This window comes from Struthio camelus, chromosome 8 (genome assembly GCF_040807025.1).
Source record: "Struthio camelus isolate bStrCam1 chromosome 8, bStrCam1.hap1, whole genome shotgun sequence".
Taxonomy (NCBI): Eukaryota; Metazoa; Chordata; class Aves; order Struthioniformes; family Struthionidae; genus Struthio; species Struthio camelus.
Window position 1 is genome coordinate 33,772,804 of NC_090949.1, and position 17,710 is coordinate 33,790,513.

The 17,710-nt window shown below is 43.3% G+C and overlaps 1 protein-coding gene across 23 annotated transcripts in view; it reads right to left on the reverse strand.

Moving 5' to 3' along the window:
- Positions 1–17,710, reverse strand: part of DAB1 (DAB adaptor protein 1) — a 507,009-nt gene that overhangs the window by 292,141 nt on the left and 197,158 nt on the right. Inside the window, exon 1 of one of the 23 annotated variants that reach the window (XM_068953288.1) lies at positions 4,679–4,694. The exons of the other annotated variants lie outside the window; for them this stretch is intronic. The gene's annotated coding sequence lies outside the window, so the exon portion shown is untranslated. Of the gene's footprint in view, positions 1–4,678; positions 4,695–17,710 lie in introns of those variants that run through there. 23 annotated transcript variants of the gene reach the window in all.

A 17,710-nucleotide genomic window follows, 5' to 3' on the forward strand; every position in this document is an offset into this window, starting at 1 on the left:
ACTTTGATCGTCCAGAAACATCCCAAACCGCAGCATGGTTATTTTAATTTTCAGGCAAACAATTATATCTCCGTCACCTTTACCAAAATCTATCCCAAGCATTGCAATAATCCCAATGCAGTTTGATCCTTATTTAGATCGCTAAGCACCACTTTGTTTTCATTTTCAATGTTCAGATAAGTATACGCCACTGTTTACTGCAGCCAGGGCTTTCTCAAACTGCTCTCAAATACTACGGCGAGGAGCACAACTGGATAGGTACGACTGCAAAGAAAGTCCTCCTCAAGCGTGGCCATGGAGAGCAGTTTCTCAGGACGTCTCATTACCATAGCCAAGTGAGCAACCCGTGCAGACTTTCTATTATACTTTACCCATGAACATGCAAGGAGAGACTGACAGATGTCAGGTATTAAGTGAAAATTTTGCCCCGAGCAAAGAGCTGGATGCACCAGCTTACACGTGGCATGCTCCTAGCACGTCCCAACTACATGATCCATGGGCGCAGCAAGGCATCGCTAGCTGCTGTCGGGGCTCGGCACAGAGGTCCCTCGCGAAGGGCCCTGCATTGCTGCATGCTCGCCCCATGTCTTCGCCAGGGCAGGAAGGGAGCATGGTGACCTGCTGCCTTATGGACCACAGATGAGCAGAAGAGCTTGAGCGTGTCACTAAGGAAAGAAATTAGCCAAAAGGCCATTCGGCAGCTGGTCCTTACTCGGCCACGTGGTGTTGAAAGGGAGGAAGATGGGTTGGAAGAGGTTCACTGGACCCATGGTCTCTCTATAGCACTGGTGTAATCCCAAGATTGCTGGTGTACAGGATGAAAGGAGAGGTGGGAACTGCAGTCTCAAGTATCACTTAAAGATGGGCACAACCCCTGAAAAAGAGCCCAGTAAGCAACTCTCCTTCCCAACCTAACCAGAAAGCCAAGGAGATATACGTCTTTGAGTATTACAGTACCTCCCAGAGAGATCACGTCAGTACAACCACAACACAGTCTGAAGTTACTCACATTTTATAATTGTTACCCAACGATATATTTCAAAAGGCTCCATTTTCATCAGATATGCCAGAGAGGAATAAGAAGGAAGATGGGGAATAACGAGGTTTGTTGAACAATGCAAGCTGCAGAGGAAGCTATTTGTTGTCTTGAATTTCCTGGGTCTGACTATCAGGTTAATTTTGCATGCCTGGTTGCATCAGCATGTTGAGTTATGCAATGTAGCAAGCTGTCGCCCTGTACAAAGCATGACGTATCATCTCATTGATGCATGAAATTAAAAAGATGTGGTTTGCTGGGTCACCCACAGATAAACCAAACTTGATTTTCAGTCAATCTCCTTTTAATTATATTTAAACCTTGAGAGATGGGGAAAAATAAAAATTAAAAAAAAAAGAAAAGATCATTCGAATACCTGCAGATCGCCTAACAGTAAATAATTCCAGCTAGCCAAAGCCAAAATTAGGTGCAGCAGCATGGGTGTTTTCTTGCTGCTATCAGCACACAGATGAAGTAGTTGGGGCACTGGTTTGTCCTGCTTCGGCAAGGCCAGCAGGGAGCTGAGCAGCCTTGATTAGGCTGGGCTCCCCAAGGTGGCTGGAGCTGTGTCAGCCATGAGCATTTACCCAAGACCAACCCACAGGGTGCTCTGCACCCTGGGCACAGCTGGGTGCTCGCACCTGCGCCAGCAGCACTGTTTGGGTGTATTTCACTGAATCACTGAAGTGGGCAGACACCCCTGGAGATCGCCCAGTCCAACCTCCTGCTCAAAGAAGGGTCACCTTGAGCAGGTTGCTCAGGGCTACATCCAGTCAGTTTTGAGTATCTCCAAGGATGGAGACTCCACAACCTGCCTGGGCAACCAGTTCCAACGTTCAATCAGCCTCATTGTAAAAGTTTTTTCTGATGCCTAAATGAAGTTTCCTGTATTTCAGTTTGTGCCCGCTGCCTCTCATTTGGGTTTCAAAGAGGCCAGGAGCTGTGTTACACATGCTCTGCTGCTCTCTTACATACACTTCCCTCAGCCAGGAGCAAAGAAGATGGTTTTCAGCTCATCAGCAAGAGCAGCATGTCACTAGAGATGAAGCAGCACTGAAACTACTCCCTGCTCTACCTCCACACTGCTCTCCTCCAACCACCCCTGCCTGTGACTGATAATCCCACCCATCTTTGGCCATTAATGCCGGATGAAGATGAAAATTCACTTCTATAGGCAGGCGATGTCTTGCTAACTCTAATAGTTCAAGAAAAATATTGAGTCCCAGAACACCTACGACTGATTCAAGAGTCTTGGTCAAGGCCAGAGCAGGACTGGGCAATCGTCTCCTGCGCCTACATCACCCAGGGACCGAGGAATAAAGCATAGCTTTTGGAAGCCCTGAATTCGGATGCCCAAACGCAGTAGGCACAGCAGTGGCAAAAAGTAGCTGCTGGGAACTGGAAGCTTCTTTTGGGTAGAAAGTATCTCCATTAGTAAATCCAAGTCACTCAGATGTGGAGGGGAATCGTGTGGATCCCAGCACTGCAGGAACACTGCTGCTGTTCAGAAGAGTTCACCAAAGAAACACGTTTTTCAGGTATGCCATTTAGCTATCCCTCCCCTTGCCCAAGAAAATAAATATTTTAATGTAATCTCCAGAATATAATGGCTATTCTTTAATAGCAAACATACATTGCTGCAGCAGAGATGGCAGCAGGTTAGCCTTCAGCTGAGCCAGCCCCACCGAGCCGGGGCATGAATGCTCCTGCAGCTGCAGTCAATGCATCCAGAGAAAGCAATTCACCCTTGCTTATGGCACATGGCTGCTGCAAAACGAAGCACATCCTGGAGACACAGCAGCAGCTGCGAGGGGTTAGGAAAATTATTAGGGCCCTAGAAGTAAGCCTGCTTGCCTAACCTCTGGCTTTGGGGAGATTTCCCATGTAACAAGGACAATCTTCTAGCAAGGCTGGGAGCTATCGGAGTTGCGCTGAGCAAACAGAAACAGCAGAGATATAACGCAAGTCCTAGCTAGGTATGCTGCAAAGACAAGAACTGGAGTTGGTAAGCTCTGCTGTTGGCTTCATTTATAGTAGAAACAGGCTGCAGATTTTAAAAGTAATTTAGCAAATGTTCTGCTAAAGGAAGCACTGAGGGTTTGGGTTTTTTCTCCTGAAAAAAAGCAGGATGGAAGGAGCAGACAAAGGGTCAGAGAGAGCAAAAATGAAGCTTTCCCAGTTCCATTTGCAGGCAAGACTGGACTTTGCCCGATACAGACAGCTGCTGGCAGAAGATGCAATAGATTTGTGCATTACCTTCCTGGAACATAAATTGTTCCCTCCAGGAAAGCAGACAAGATGTAAAATTTATCTTAAAAAAATTTATTACTGTAATCATTTTTAAAGAGTTTCAGGATCTACTGGGTTTTACTTAGAGATGAGGGTGTGATGTAACTGTTGCACAACAACAAAGTTGCTATGGCAACTACTTGTTGCTGGACATAAAAATAAAAATGCTTTCTGTCACCATGGGAATATAAATCAATAATTGCTGGGGTAAAATGAGAATTCACTTTGCCATACCATATTCATGCAATTGGTTAATTGGAAACCTATGCCATTAAGGCAAGGAAAGTGAGGTTGCTCCCTGTAGGTGACGCCCACCCCTCTGTGATGGGCACCATGAGGTCTATGCATCGCTTAAACCCTCTTTTATCCTGCTGTGGGGGAGTAAGTGGTCTATGGTCCATACATATGCTTCTACATAGACCAAATTAGGTCTTTGCCGTAAGAATATCCATTCTTATGTGTCAGGATGAAGAGTTTTCTTATTTATTCATTAGTCATCAGTTCAAAAGCTCAAAATCACTGAGTTTGGAAAACAATTGAGGAGGAAAAGAAAACATATACAAACAGTATTTTGATGTAGCCTGACCAAAATACAGTACACAACAGGTGTACAGTATATATTGTCCCATTCTTAGCAAACCACTCTTCAGATCTATGTAGCTAGTGATCCTTAGGAAAACACATGCTCTTTGGGACTAACAGGAGGCTGGAATGTGTGCACAAACTATTCATCGCATGCCTATGAACTGCACCGAGATCTCTGAAACCTGAAGTTTGCCCACAGATGAGTTAGAAAGCAAATAATTTAAACAGCTAACTTACATGACTTAGAGTTAACAGAAAAATCAGTTTAAATATATATATTATTCTCCCTCAGCAAATAACCAGATAAATCAGAGGAAAATATGAGAAAAGATAAAGCACGAAGCGCTATGTAGAGTGAAAAAGAAGGTGGCCCCGCTTCTGAAAGTCTCCCTAGCCTGAAGTCACGGTGGGGCTCTCTCCAGCCCCAAATCAGCCCACGACCAAGATGGTGCAAGAACAGCTTGCTTGAAACTACTGCCACTGGCCCTCGTGGTTTGCTTTACCCCCAAGCGAGATGTGGCAAATACCCTTGCTGCCCACGTCCCGATAGCAGGTTCTCTGTCCTTATTATCAGGCATTTCTGTATCTCAAGTGGAGAACCAGAGGTTAATGAATACGCAGGAGTCATGTCTGCAGCCTAAACACACAGGAATTGTTTCAATGAGTCATATATTTATAGCAAGAAATTTCTATTATTAGAAACATAATTAGGGCCCGAGATTCATAGGCACAGTTCTAATCTACTTGAATAAAAGAACATGCAAGTACCCCAAAGCAGAATTTATCCTCCTGTATTCAGATAAAACATATGCTCGGTCTCCAGCTTGATACAATTTTCAACTGAAAAGAAAGAAGAAAAGAACTGGTTCAAGTGAATCCAACAGGTAGCTAAAGAAATTAGTTTGGAAAATCCTGAAGTTGGTTGGCAGCAATTAAATTCAGAGAAAAATTATAATGTCTTTGCCATAACTGATAATCAAGAAAAATAGATTAATGGCTTTTAGAATAACACAAAGCAATAAAATATGCAGAAACTCATTAATATATCTATTATGTAAAAGGTTGTGAATCATAAGCTTTTGTATTGTTGAAAAAAACACTAAGTAAGAGGTTTGAATTTCAATAACACACATAAGTAGCATTCAATATGATGCAAGAGCTGTGATAGGATGAAGTGTATCCCTGTCTTTCAAGAAATTCCTTTATAATGGAACATTTCTCATTTCAACAACTTTATCTGAGATGAAAAATAATCTATTGCATTGAGTATACACTTTAAGGAAACCTAAAAAAATGTTATTTCAAACAATGCTCATTTAGCCTTCTGCTAATGCAAAAGATATCGCTCCATGTTACATTGCTCATTTTCCTGCCTCTGCAACTTCAAATGACATTATAGTTTGCTAATTTTGAATATGGACCTCAAGTCTGGCCACTTCACCTCTGCAGTTTCCACACTAATAAATGCATTATGAGAGTTTAGAATGAATTACTAGGCAGAGTTTGACTTCTGACTAGGAATCTTATTAAAGCGTTGCTGCAGGGAAAAGGGTTTTGCTGCAGCATAAATTGTCATGGCAGTTTTTACAGATGGTGTGACAGTTCCCCCCTTTTATTTTTTCCTGTCCAGTTTCAGATTAAACACAGGCTATTGAACAGTCTATGAAAAGCAAAAGATTCTGAATCCTTCCCCTGCTTCTGGGTACAGAGCACAGACAAAAGCATCCCCTGCCGCGCCGGTGCCGGGCCGCTCTTTTCTTAACCTCGGCAATGGCAAAGCCCTCTCCTACCCTCTCCACATAGGGTGAAGTTCTCCATTGCCTCTTCTGCACCTCCTTGACTCTTAACGGGCCTCTCAACTTTTCCATCTTCATTTTCAGAGAATTTTTGAATGCTGAAACTTGTTATATAATCAATTCATTCAACATCTGATACTGCTAAATGTATTTTTTTTCCATCACTGTGCTAGCTAGTTCCCAGCTCTTTTGGGTACTGGGAACACAACAGCCCATCAGGAAAAGGCTTCTCTGGACCAAAAGAGCCCATCAAGAAGTTCATTTGAGCTGCCTTACAAATATCCACGTGGCACCGCAGTGCGAAAACACTCAAGGCACTGCTGATGGGTTTCCAGCTTCCATGTATGTTTGAATAGAAAAGCACTTGGGAGTCACAGGTTGGTCTTTAAACTGTGTACTTTCACTGGCCAAATCTTGTCCAAGCTGATAACGGCAGCAGCTTTTACGCTAATTGGGGACATTTCCTCCAGGGCCTCACCACTGGGGCTGTATATTAGCGTCAGTGCTTGTACACTGACTTGCTCCTATTCTTCTCCTTTCAGCTCACAATAACGGAGGAGGGAATTAGCAGGGCTGTCCCTGGATTTGCTTTTACTTTCTCTGCAACTGATTATTAAATCCAGCTTTTCTGCAGTGCTCCTACCGCCTTTGTTTATAAATTTATTAAGGTGTCACTAAACCACAGAAAAACTAAAACGCGCAGCTGAGGAGCGGAAGAAGGGTTCGGCCACATCCACACCAACCTCCTCAGCAATACCAAAAAGCTGCAGGGAGAAAACACATGGCCAAAGGACAACTCATAGTCTAGAGAAAGGTCCACAGACAGAGCCCCAAGGCCATTACGAACACATGCTCTCCTTGGAAAGAGCACTACGGAAGAGGTAATGCACGCAAAACACAAAGACTAATCTGGATTTTTAAAAAAGCAGAGTTCTATAGACTTCCTCCAGAAAACAAAGCAACTTCAATCCTTAGTGTCTGGAGTTTGATCTTCAACTTCAAACTATCCATGCCAGGGTGGCTAACTGAACCTGTGCGCTCTACGGCACAAGGAAGGTGCCTCGAATCCCCACAGGTCCCAGCTGCAACTGCAGGGGCCAGAAAGGTAGTCAATATTTCAGTGATTTAACTCTTAATAAACAGAAGGTAGCAGAACTGCTGATTGTGTAAATACCTTTGTTGCAGAGCTGATTCACACATGTATGCAAATACTCTCATAATTCACCTAGATCAACAGAATTAACACACCTGACCTTACTTTATAGAATATTTGCAATTATACTCTGAAAAAGTACATAATTTAAAAATGTGATACCTTTTTGCATTGTAGAGTTGCTCCTACTCAGTCCTCAGTATCCAAGCTGCTTAATTTAGCCAAAGAAGATAAAAAACATCTCTTGTCACTCCAAAAATTTCCTAGTGGCAGCTTGTTTTTTCTCTTGCCTCAGGTGCCCTGAAAAGACTCGCTAGCAGGCTGCCTTTGCAGGTGCAGCTGGGAAAGCCCGTCCTCTTCCAACCATGCCCTTGCTCACAGCTGAGCTCCCCCCAGGGCCGTGGGCTGCCCAGGTGCGGCTGAGGACTGGCGCCAGCCCATGAGACCTGTATTTCTCTGGATGCTGCACAATTCCCAAGAATGAGGTTGACTTTCAGCCCCTGCAATGAGCTTGCAGGACTGGCAGTTATTATATGACCGTTGCTTTGCTTGCACACTATGCACGAGCAATACAACCTGTGTCCGTATCTAAGTCACTCACTGCTACTGTGTTAGTATCATCCTCAGGGCTGTGACTCCTTCGGTGGTCAGGGAAACAGGGTTTTGTTCCTTCTTTGCAGCATGATTTTTTTAAGGAAACACCTGGCTCCCTCATGAATTTTTCTCATTAGCTGGGGTCCCAGCTAACGTCCAATCTTGGTTAACTGTACAGGCAAACCACAATTTGTTTCGTGGAGAAAGAGTGCTGCCCTCGCTCCTGGGCAGACCTGGAGCGCCCAACAGAGATGCAGACGCCAGGGCCGGCTCCATCCCAAGCCTGTCCCGTGCCACGACCGAGTGTCACGACTGAGGAGAGTTCAGAAACGCCTCTCCCCGGTCACATTTACTGTTGTATCTGAATGACCTCCCACTCTTCATAAAGTGAAATGGCAAATGTCATACAAAACAGAGAGTTATGGGCACAGTGGGGCATTTTTGCTGGTTTTTCACACGTGCGCAGGCTGAAATGAGGTTGTGTGAAGAAGGGGAGTTGAAGGAGTGAACCCTACATGTGACACTGAGAACAGGGAAAGCTGTAATAAGTCCTATGTCCCTACAGGAGTTTGCTCCTCAGCCCTAAAGCCACATCCAAGAAAGCAGGGCCCTGGTGCAGAGCAGCTTCCCAGCCCCTGCGGAGAGCTCAGGGCTGATCGCCATCACCTGAAGCCAGCTGCAGTTTGAACTCCTCATTCAGCAGCTTTCTCCTAAACCTGGAGCAAACCATTAGGCCGAGAGCCCTGCTAAAAAAGTGCTTTCGTGGGGGGACTCAAAACATTAACATAGACTAAATCAACAGTTTAGCTTGATATAAGAGATTGCAGAAGGGCTCAGAAGACCACTGCATATAAAGTACTTAAGACGACTCAAGACAACAACCTGATAGCATTTTCCATAATTTCAATAGAGCTGAATGAATAATTTCAGGGACAATAATTTATCCAAAGACTTCAGCCTCTTCACTGTCTATAAATTGTCTTTTAATAAGTCACAGTATTCATAGATTTATTTTTTTCATTCATTTGCTTTTTTTTTTTCTCCCTTGGTCAGAAAATTCTCCTCAAATGATTCTCTGTAGTCAAGCTACGCTAATTAGTATTGATTAGCTAAACAAGTCACACGTTTCTGTTTTGCTTCTCCAAAGGCTAAAGTGTAACTCTAAATACTAAAAAGAAATCATGTTTCTCCTGTGGTCACTGAAAAATTAACTTCCTGCAACTCCACATCTCCGCTGTTGGCTGTCAGCCCCAGCAGCTCCATCTGGCTTACTTCCTCCCGCAGACGAGGACCAGGATAACCCAGCAGCCTCCACACTCGCACAGTCCTGCTGTTGCTCAGCTAATAAGGAGGTGCAGGGGCGACACTGGAAAGATCTCCAAGACATATTTCCATCATGGTCTCGTCTAATCTCCTGCATTACTATGTACTGAAAGCTCATCTGGCAGCTTATGCATCAAGCCAGACTTGTGACTACGTGTTATCTAGAAAGCTGTCCAAATTCACTGTTGAGATCTTTCACATATAAAGATTCCAACAAACCTGTACAAAAGCTGTTCAGTGGAGTAGCTGCCTTTTTTTAGTTAGAAAGGTATGAAATAAATCCTGGTGATGCCAGGGAAATAAGAAAATAAAGTCAACACAAAATCTACAGGAGGCAAAATAAAAAAATCATTATTTCCAACTATGTCTTGTTTGAAAAAAATGTTTTCCTCTGAAGAATTTCAATCAGAGATATTTAAGGTAAGGGCCTAAAATTTGTATGCGAGTGTCTAATTACCCAACCCATTTTTCAAGAGAGCTCAGCACCTACAGTGCTCAGTGCAGGAAGTGACTCGATGCTGTTATTACAGGTAGATCTATCTTCCTTGACTTCTGAATGGGGAATGGCTGCACTTGAGGCTCGAGGGAGAAGCCAATGCTGACTCCGTGACCCACCAGAACATTTGGGCTGTTTTTACACCTCCAAGTGATTTCCCAGAGGGCATGAACCATGTGATGTGCTGCTTCTCCCTCAGGCTATTAAGCTGGCATCTATATACAAACCTGGTATAAGCAAGCTCCTTGAGGGACACAAGTCAGTATCAGAAACCTCAAGGCTCTTAAGAGCAAATTAATAGATACTTTTATATACACATACACACACACAAACACACACACATGTATATATGTATATGTATATATGTATATATATACATATATTCATACAGAGAGGACAAGATGCATGTACAGCCATGTATACAGCTTCTGTTGGAAGCACGAGACAGAAATATTACTAGTGGAGACTCGGATCCAGGTGTGCCTCCACATTTTTCATCCTGTCAGACAGGTAGCCCCGTAACACCTTCAACTGTGCGACTCCCACAAGGAATCCGGCAGGGAACCGAGTCCTCGGTGAGAAACAGCAGAGGAGGGAAGCAGAGCTGCTCTGTGTCCTTTTAGACGTGATTTAACAACGTCTAGAATCACCATGAGACCCCCCCAGCACCGATGCCCTGTGACTGGCAGCCGTACCTGTGACTGCAAGGAAACGGTTGTACAGAGCTTAAGCAAGTTACGGGACTTTCCCAAACAGCTTAATGAGGGCCAACAAGCTAATTTAATGCAGGACACTGAACTGCAGTGAAAAGGCACCGGCTTCTATTCGTTATCAAGCTGTGGACGGATAGGTGGCACAGACCTAGGGGTGAAAGCTTTTGCTTTAGAAGTGGCCTGGGAGAGGCTTTTGCCCTTGAACAGGCTGATGCTAATGACAGCTTACCCACATCATCTTCACAACTTCTTGGTTCACACATCTAAAAATCACTTCATTATAGTCTGTTAAACTCAAATTACATCTCAATAGTCAAGGGTAAGTTCTGGCTAAGTTTGTTTATTTTATCAGTAGGCCATGTGGAGTATTTATTTTCTCAGCAGCACGGCTGGTAATCCCTGACCTCGCTGCCTCAGCTTCAGAAGTAGGTAGGCTGTGCCCTTCAGCGGGCTCTCTGCTGCCGCAGCCTCAGACTTTCAGCACCTCCAGCTCTGCATATGTGCTTCCACCAGTCCAGAGCTACACTGGATTCAGTAACCAGAATATACTTTTATACCCTGAAATTGTCTGTCTGTAAGTGATTTCCTACCATGCTTTCTAATTTACAGTCTTGCCTTAATGATGGAGCAACGCACTGAGTGAGGAAGGAGGCAGCGAGTCTACTTTGTTTCAGGCCCTAAGAAGCTCCAACCAGACGCATTTTGGCAAGAAAAGCCCAACATTTACATCATCACCGAGGTTTTCAGGACTCTCCTACTCCTGTCATCTCCTAGGTTCACCTCTACCTGATCTGCTCTATAAAAAGGAGGAAAACTCAGAGAGGAAAACTTGGTCATGAAGAAATGATTTGAAGGATGGGAACTACAAGAATTGTAATTCCAAGGAAACAAAAGAGAATGAGGTCACTAGGATGGGAGAATATCATCCTTCGGAAATAGGAAAAGGAGATCTCCAGGGCTTCAGTATTTATTGCGGGTTGAAGACTGTTTCATTTTGACCGAGACATGCAGTGCCCAGACTTGGGACTTTAGACCTTGGCCTGGAGAAGAAAATACACTTCTGCCCTCATGTGAGAGTTTTAATCCCTGACACAGCAATCCTAGGTAATCACCACAACTTTTTCCTATAGTAATACTTTGTTTTCCCTTAGGGATTTTGTGTGTATATGTTTTTTTTTAAAGGAGCCTACAGTCCTGCTCCATGACTTGTTGCCTCTGGCACATATAGAGACTTTAATGCCTTGTTTTTAATTTGCATTCTCTAATGAATATATGATTAGCAATTGCATTTATAATTAGTAGTTTTGTCATTTAGAGTTCACCAGTTTTGCAGCCAATTATTGAATAAAAAGCTGTTTATTATTTTCAATATATTATTACTTTATTATGGCTCATTGCTTTAAAATAGTTAGTTTAATCCTTTGCAGGTCCTTAAACACAAATATGGCAGCTATTAGCAACCTCTTCAGTCAGGCATAAAATTGCACCCACAGGCCTCATAAACAATGGAGTGCTTTGGAAAGATTAAATCAGTGTATACAGCTGCGAGAGAGGCCATTAGGAAATACATTCTCATTCTGGTTTAGTGTTATTTTGTTTGCCACTATGCTCTTGTCAAATCTATCAACTACCTGCATTCTCCTCGACATAAATAAGAGATGTCATCTCGCCAGGTCCATCCATCAGAAACGTTTCAGTCAACATACAATTACATCCTGCAGTCTCCCTCCTAATACGCTAATTTCTATCATTTGCATTTCAAAAAGGAAAAGCCGAACGCCCAAGACTGGAGCTGCGCGAAGGCCAGAACGGCCACTCTCCGCTGCAGCCAGGACGAGCCACGCAGCTCTCGGCAGAGCTTGCATTTACTGCAGTATTCCGACTGACACGGTTGTTGTACCTGCAGCACAGTGTGTCACATCTGAACTGGAATAAAACGTCACTCTGGCCAAGCTTGCCCTGCTTCCCTTAGCTTGGCGATCCTCTTGAAAACACAGAGCAACAGATGGGACTTCTAATGTGGAAACTACTTGCACCCTGCTGAGCACAGAGAAGATGCCTGTTTGTGCATGTGCATCGTCTCTGCGTGGGCATCATGTGCAGCCAGACCTTTGCGCACGGCTGCTTTCGCCCTCCTCTTCTGCAGGGCCGCGAACCCCGCCAAAGAGTGCTAAAAGAAGGGCGAGACGATGAGGACTGAGTTAAATATTTGTTCTGCCCCAGTAATGCTTTGTGGACTTCTCCTCCCCATCCCATCTACCAGATTATTTTCCCTAAATGTATAACCCCCTTGAAATCATCAGGTGAGCCATTTTCCCATTATATTCCTTACTCAAGATTGCAGAGAGCTCCCTGCAGAGCCAAAGCTAAATGCACCGTTTGCTAAAGGACAGCACAGTCTCCAACAAGAAGGAACTTGTATGAGAAGTAAAAAAACACGGCACAATTATCATGTAAATTATAGTGGCTCCTCTGCCAGCGAGACATGAAGTTATACCACATGTTTCTGGGGCAAGGGGAGAATTGCTTTCTTGCCTGGGGATGAGAGAGAAATGTTTAAACAACAGCAGCAGCAGCAGCAGCAGCAGCAGCAACAACAAAGCTAGTCCACCTCTTCGGTGTAATAAATATTGACAGTGACGCACTATTTCCCAGGCAGTGCTTTCAGTATCGATACGCAGAGCTGCAGATCCTGTGGTGCAACATTTGTTGTGAAAAATTAAGGTAGGAAAAGCAGCAAAGGCCATGAAAAGCTTCTGTGAAAGACCAAAAAAAAAATTCTGTTTATTTTGTTTCAAGCCCGATTAGGCCATCTTCTCCAATTTCTTGTCTTCTGCCTCCTCTGAAATAATGCTGTAAATGAGAGAATAAGTATTTAAATAAACAAAAATATCTAAAGCCCTTTGAAATGAAAATGATTTTTCTTATTCAAATCCTTCTCATAGCTGGTGCATGGCAAGTGGAGCTTGCCAGCAATTTTCTCCCAGTTTCCTCGCCGGGTCCCACACAGGACCTGCAGCTCAGCACCACCCAACGCCTCCATCCTGATGGACTTGCTGGGCTTATCTCCTAGGATGCAAGTGAGGAACACAACGGCTTTCAATCTCCTTATCTCATCTCTAGCCCTGCTTCCCTTCCTTCATCTCAGCCTGATTTACTCTGGTAAATATTGCACTTACCCCCACCTGCTTTACTCTGCTCTACTCTGCTCTACGCCCATCTTTCCATAATTTTCTCTTCACAAGCCTGCCCCATGGCACGAGCCAGATCTAGTTGGCCGTAGCCAGCTTCTTGTTTTTAATTATGCACCTTGTCAGCTGCAGAGGGAATTCAAACAGAAATGGTTTAAACATGCCTTATACATAATCCATGCTTAAAGCTAAAGAGAAATTCTGCGTATTAAAATATCACCAACTACTCCATCAGTGGTATGCTGCGTGATTTTTTCCTGTCTCCTCCCATTCAGAACAGCCTGAAGAAAATGAGAATCGTGGCTCAGGATCAAGTGCCAAACAGTCCCCAACGCTCCACATTTATCCTCAGACAGTGCAGGAACCAGAGGGCCGATTCTGATTCAACTTTCACCTTTATGGTTTGGGGTCTTTCTGAGCAGGACTCAGGACCCAGGAAATCCTGTTTTTCAGGTCCTTTGTTCTGGAGCTTTTTGAGCTACGTACTGGTTTGGGTTCATAACCTCTCTCCAGACTTTTCTATAAGATACAGAACCGCAGTGTCCAGTGAAAGATATGATTGTTAACTTTGGTGCATCCCAGTATAATTTGGCTCATTTCAGATCCTAGCCTTTTTTTTTTGTCCTCTCCCCTTCATCCTAAATACCAGCCTGAATCAAACATACTTATGCTGCATCTCGTCAGTCTACTAATCTCCAAAGACAAAGCTGAACCCAGGTTACTATCACTCAGTGGCATCTTTCATGGGATGATTTCAGGAGATGAAAATAAGTCAACAAGTGCCTTTTTTGTTCTAGTATTCCTATATCCTTGTTCCTACATTTTCAGATCACATTTCTGTAGTTGCCTCTAAGTGACTACGGGGTGACAAGGCAGGGGTAAAAGCCATAAAACTGATTCTCCTAGGTGAAAGATAATATGAAGGAATAGGTCTTCAGATCTTATCCAGGTATACTCATGTTATGTTTCCAGCAGAGACACTGGGTTAGTAGCTACTGCCTGCTCTTATATATACTCAAAATACAGGCAATTCTGCTACTCCAGATCAGCTTCAGTGAGATGAGATCAGCCTTTCCCCCCTCCCAAAATAACCCCCCTCAGTTCTTAAGATGCTATTATGCTTAGTAAGCTAATCTGCAGGAATTCAAAATCTATTAATCAGTATCATCAAATGAGGACAGCGTGCATGTGATAAGGGAAAAATGAAATCCCATGCCACAACAATGAGTCAATTAACTTTAGGCAATTTAAATGAACTTGGCGACAATACTGTTTGGGCAGAGTCAGCCACGCTCCCCACCACAAACAACTAGGACTGTGTGTTTGCTCAGAAACGCAGCGCCTGAGCGCAGCGCTCCCTAGAAAGCACTGCAATCTGCAAGTGAAAGATTTGGGGTTATATACTATGCCAGTAGCCCAGCTTCTCCAGAAGAAATGCAGAACTTCCAACAAAAGGGAATTTAGGTATGTTCTGCTAAGGACGCTGCTTATGTGAAATCAGCTGTGCTGAACATAGTATTCTGCCATGGCCAGAAAAACATGCCATCTGTATTTCCCACTAATGCAATGGTAGGTCAATTTTTTTTTTAACACATCATTAATAATGTGTGTATTTATTTTAGAAAGCTCAGGGGATAGGTCTTCCTTTGTACCCAAGAGATAAAATCAGTATCTCTCAATCTAAATCTACATGCTGCGCAGCTCTCATATGGCTGCTATATACATGCTAGTCTGCAGGATGGAGGGCAGAACGAAGGGAAAACACTTATCCAGAAGAGACACACAAAAAAAGTACTGATTTATGAATGCGACACTTGGAAAATGTTGAGCATGAAAATCAAAGCTGCCTTGGAGCAAGTTCATTTTACACCACCCACATTTGTATGGCAGGTTAATCACACTGATGCTGACACAGCAACACCAGGGTAACTTTAATAAACGTTTTCTTTTTTGTTTTTAGTTTTTTTAAGGTCAAGTTCCAATTAGTTTGGATCCAAAATTTGGATTTCAATTAAGAGTTTTAAAAGGTAAAGAAATGGTCAGAAATAGGTGGTCAACATGAGATTTTTTTTTTCTGGATATAACCTTTCTTTGCATTGTTGGAAAGTCAGGCCACTGCAGCAGGACATTCACACATGAGAAATGGGATGTGAAATCAGTGAATTATGTTATCAGTCAGACTTAAAGACAAACAGGGAACGGCAGAAGTGGCAAAAAATAAAACCATCTTCTAATACCCTTCTGGCATTAGTAATCTGAGATGGCGTGTAAAGAGGTGAGGATGTTTTCTACATTGGTGCGTCATATCATATCTTTTTATGTATCTAACAGCATTTTTATAATGTAGTAGGTTTCAGGTTGGGTCTGTTCAATGTCCCCTTGGTAGAATTTAATGAGGAGTTTATATCAGTAATACATGTTTTCTCTCCTTGTCTCTCCATCTTCCACACAACTGGTCTCCAAGCTATACTGTGGCAAGAGGGACCACGTGCTGACAGCAGCCAACACCTGACAGCTTTGGGGATGTCGGGTCCCCGTGACATGGCCAAGCCAGGAGCTGTGCAGCGAAGAAGGACTGTTCATCACTGACATTACATTCATGGTCACTGACTGCAGCTTCCTCATCAGTCTCAAGGCTGTATCTACATTAGCAGGTATTTCACACAGGAGAAGCAGATCTGCAGTTTCAGTGTGGTGCTGAGGCTTCTACATCTGCACTCAATGCGATTCAGGGAGTCCTACCACAGACTAGATTTAATCTGTTTCCCCCAACCAAACATACCCATCACATGCATGTGGTTCTAAACTATCCAAACAACTTATCGCTGCTTCAGACCCTGTATCTCCATCAGAGGTTGGAAGGCAATCAGTGCACAGCAAATCTCAGCTGTGAACTGAACCAATGTACAACTAGGGGGACGATCAGAGCTTCACTTCCCAGCCATACCACTGCTTGGAAGCAAGATACTAACGTACAGGTAGCTGTATTACCTACACTTCAGCTAGCAAATCTATGGAGAATAAATTTAGTGCAAGAACTGACTTGCTAACTGGCTTTCACTGACTTGCTTAGATAGATGTTATGTTTCATTAATGTGGTTGCTGCAACCACCCATTCGTGTTGAAGATACACAAATTGTATAAATTGAAAGTGAAGATCCTTAAAACTGCTACAAATATGCCTCATGGATGATATTACGTAACTTTGTACTGTACATAAAACTTATGCTTTAAATTAGGGGAAAAGTAAACTATTCAAGACATCCCTTGTTATTTGCTATAGTGCCACAGGTTATCCAAACACAGTAATATCTCAGTTGTAGCAGCTATTTTTGGTCTAGTTGCTTTGAAGCACACAGAGATTTTTCTTTTGCATCAGATGTAGAGATCTATAGCACAATCGTATTACCTAGGCTACAGGCCTTGCCAAGGTTTCTGTTTAATAAAGCCTATCTCTTTCAATTAGCTTGATTGGATGCATTAATGTTTTGGACCTTGATTAATAATCCTGAGAGATAATTGTGTGGAGGTCCAGAGGCACTAACGGGGTCCATGCAAATCCCAAATGAGGAATTGTAAATGCAATCTATAACATTCAGCATAGTGGCAAGCCCAGAGCTGTCGGCCCGCTCAGCTGCAAAAAACAAACAACCTATATGCCAAAAGTACAAACTACCTAGTAGGTTCATCTATCATTTCTCTCGTGCACCTGAACAAGTAATAGAATTAGCAGTGTAATACTTTACTGGAGGAGTACTTTCATCCTTTGGCTTTAATTAGAGATTTAGCTGAACTAAAGCTCCAACTATGAGCATACTGAAATCCAGACACATAAATCATTTGCTTTTATCCAGCTCCCCAGATAATGTTGGGTTACCCAGGAGAGAATATGCACCTCAAATACAGTATCGGTTTTTGACAACAATGATTCTTCCATGCAATGAGGCAGACCACTCACTTGCCCTGAACATCCTACAACATCAATGGCTTGTGTGAGTATGCATCTGGATGACAATTTTTGGATTTGCTTCTTGCCTCATTTTTAAAGCAGGAAAATTTTCAGAAAAAGGGCTTTTGAAGAGTTCTCCCTCAATCACTATGCACTTGCATCTGCTGTCCCCTCCTAGGCATGCAGAAAAGGATCCCCTGCTGGTCTGTCTGCTCCTGGCAATACACACTACTGAACAATCCCCCAGGACCCAGGTGAAGGATACAGGGCGGGCTGCAGTCTACTCATCCTTACCAATTTGACAAAGTCATCGCAACCGCAGCAATCCTTTCCTCCTACCAAGGTGTCTTTTCTTACTTGAAGAACTACGAAAAGACAGAGATGGGAAAAAGCTATGCAATGACCATTGCTGTGTCATTCTGCAGAGAATCTTTTAACCTTAGCTAGTGAATTACTTCATTTTCCCTTCATTTCACAGGTTGAGGGTTTTGGTGAATATAAATTCACACTTACGCCATAGCCAGATAGGCTCACTACAGCTACCACTGCATTTCAGTGAATGAACATCCTCAGCAGACAGTCGCG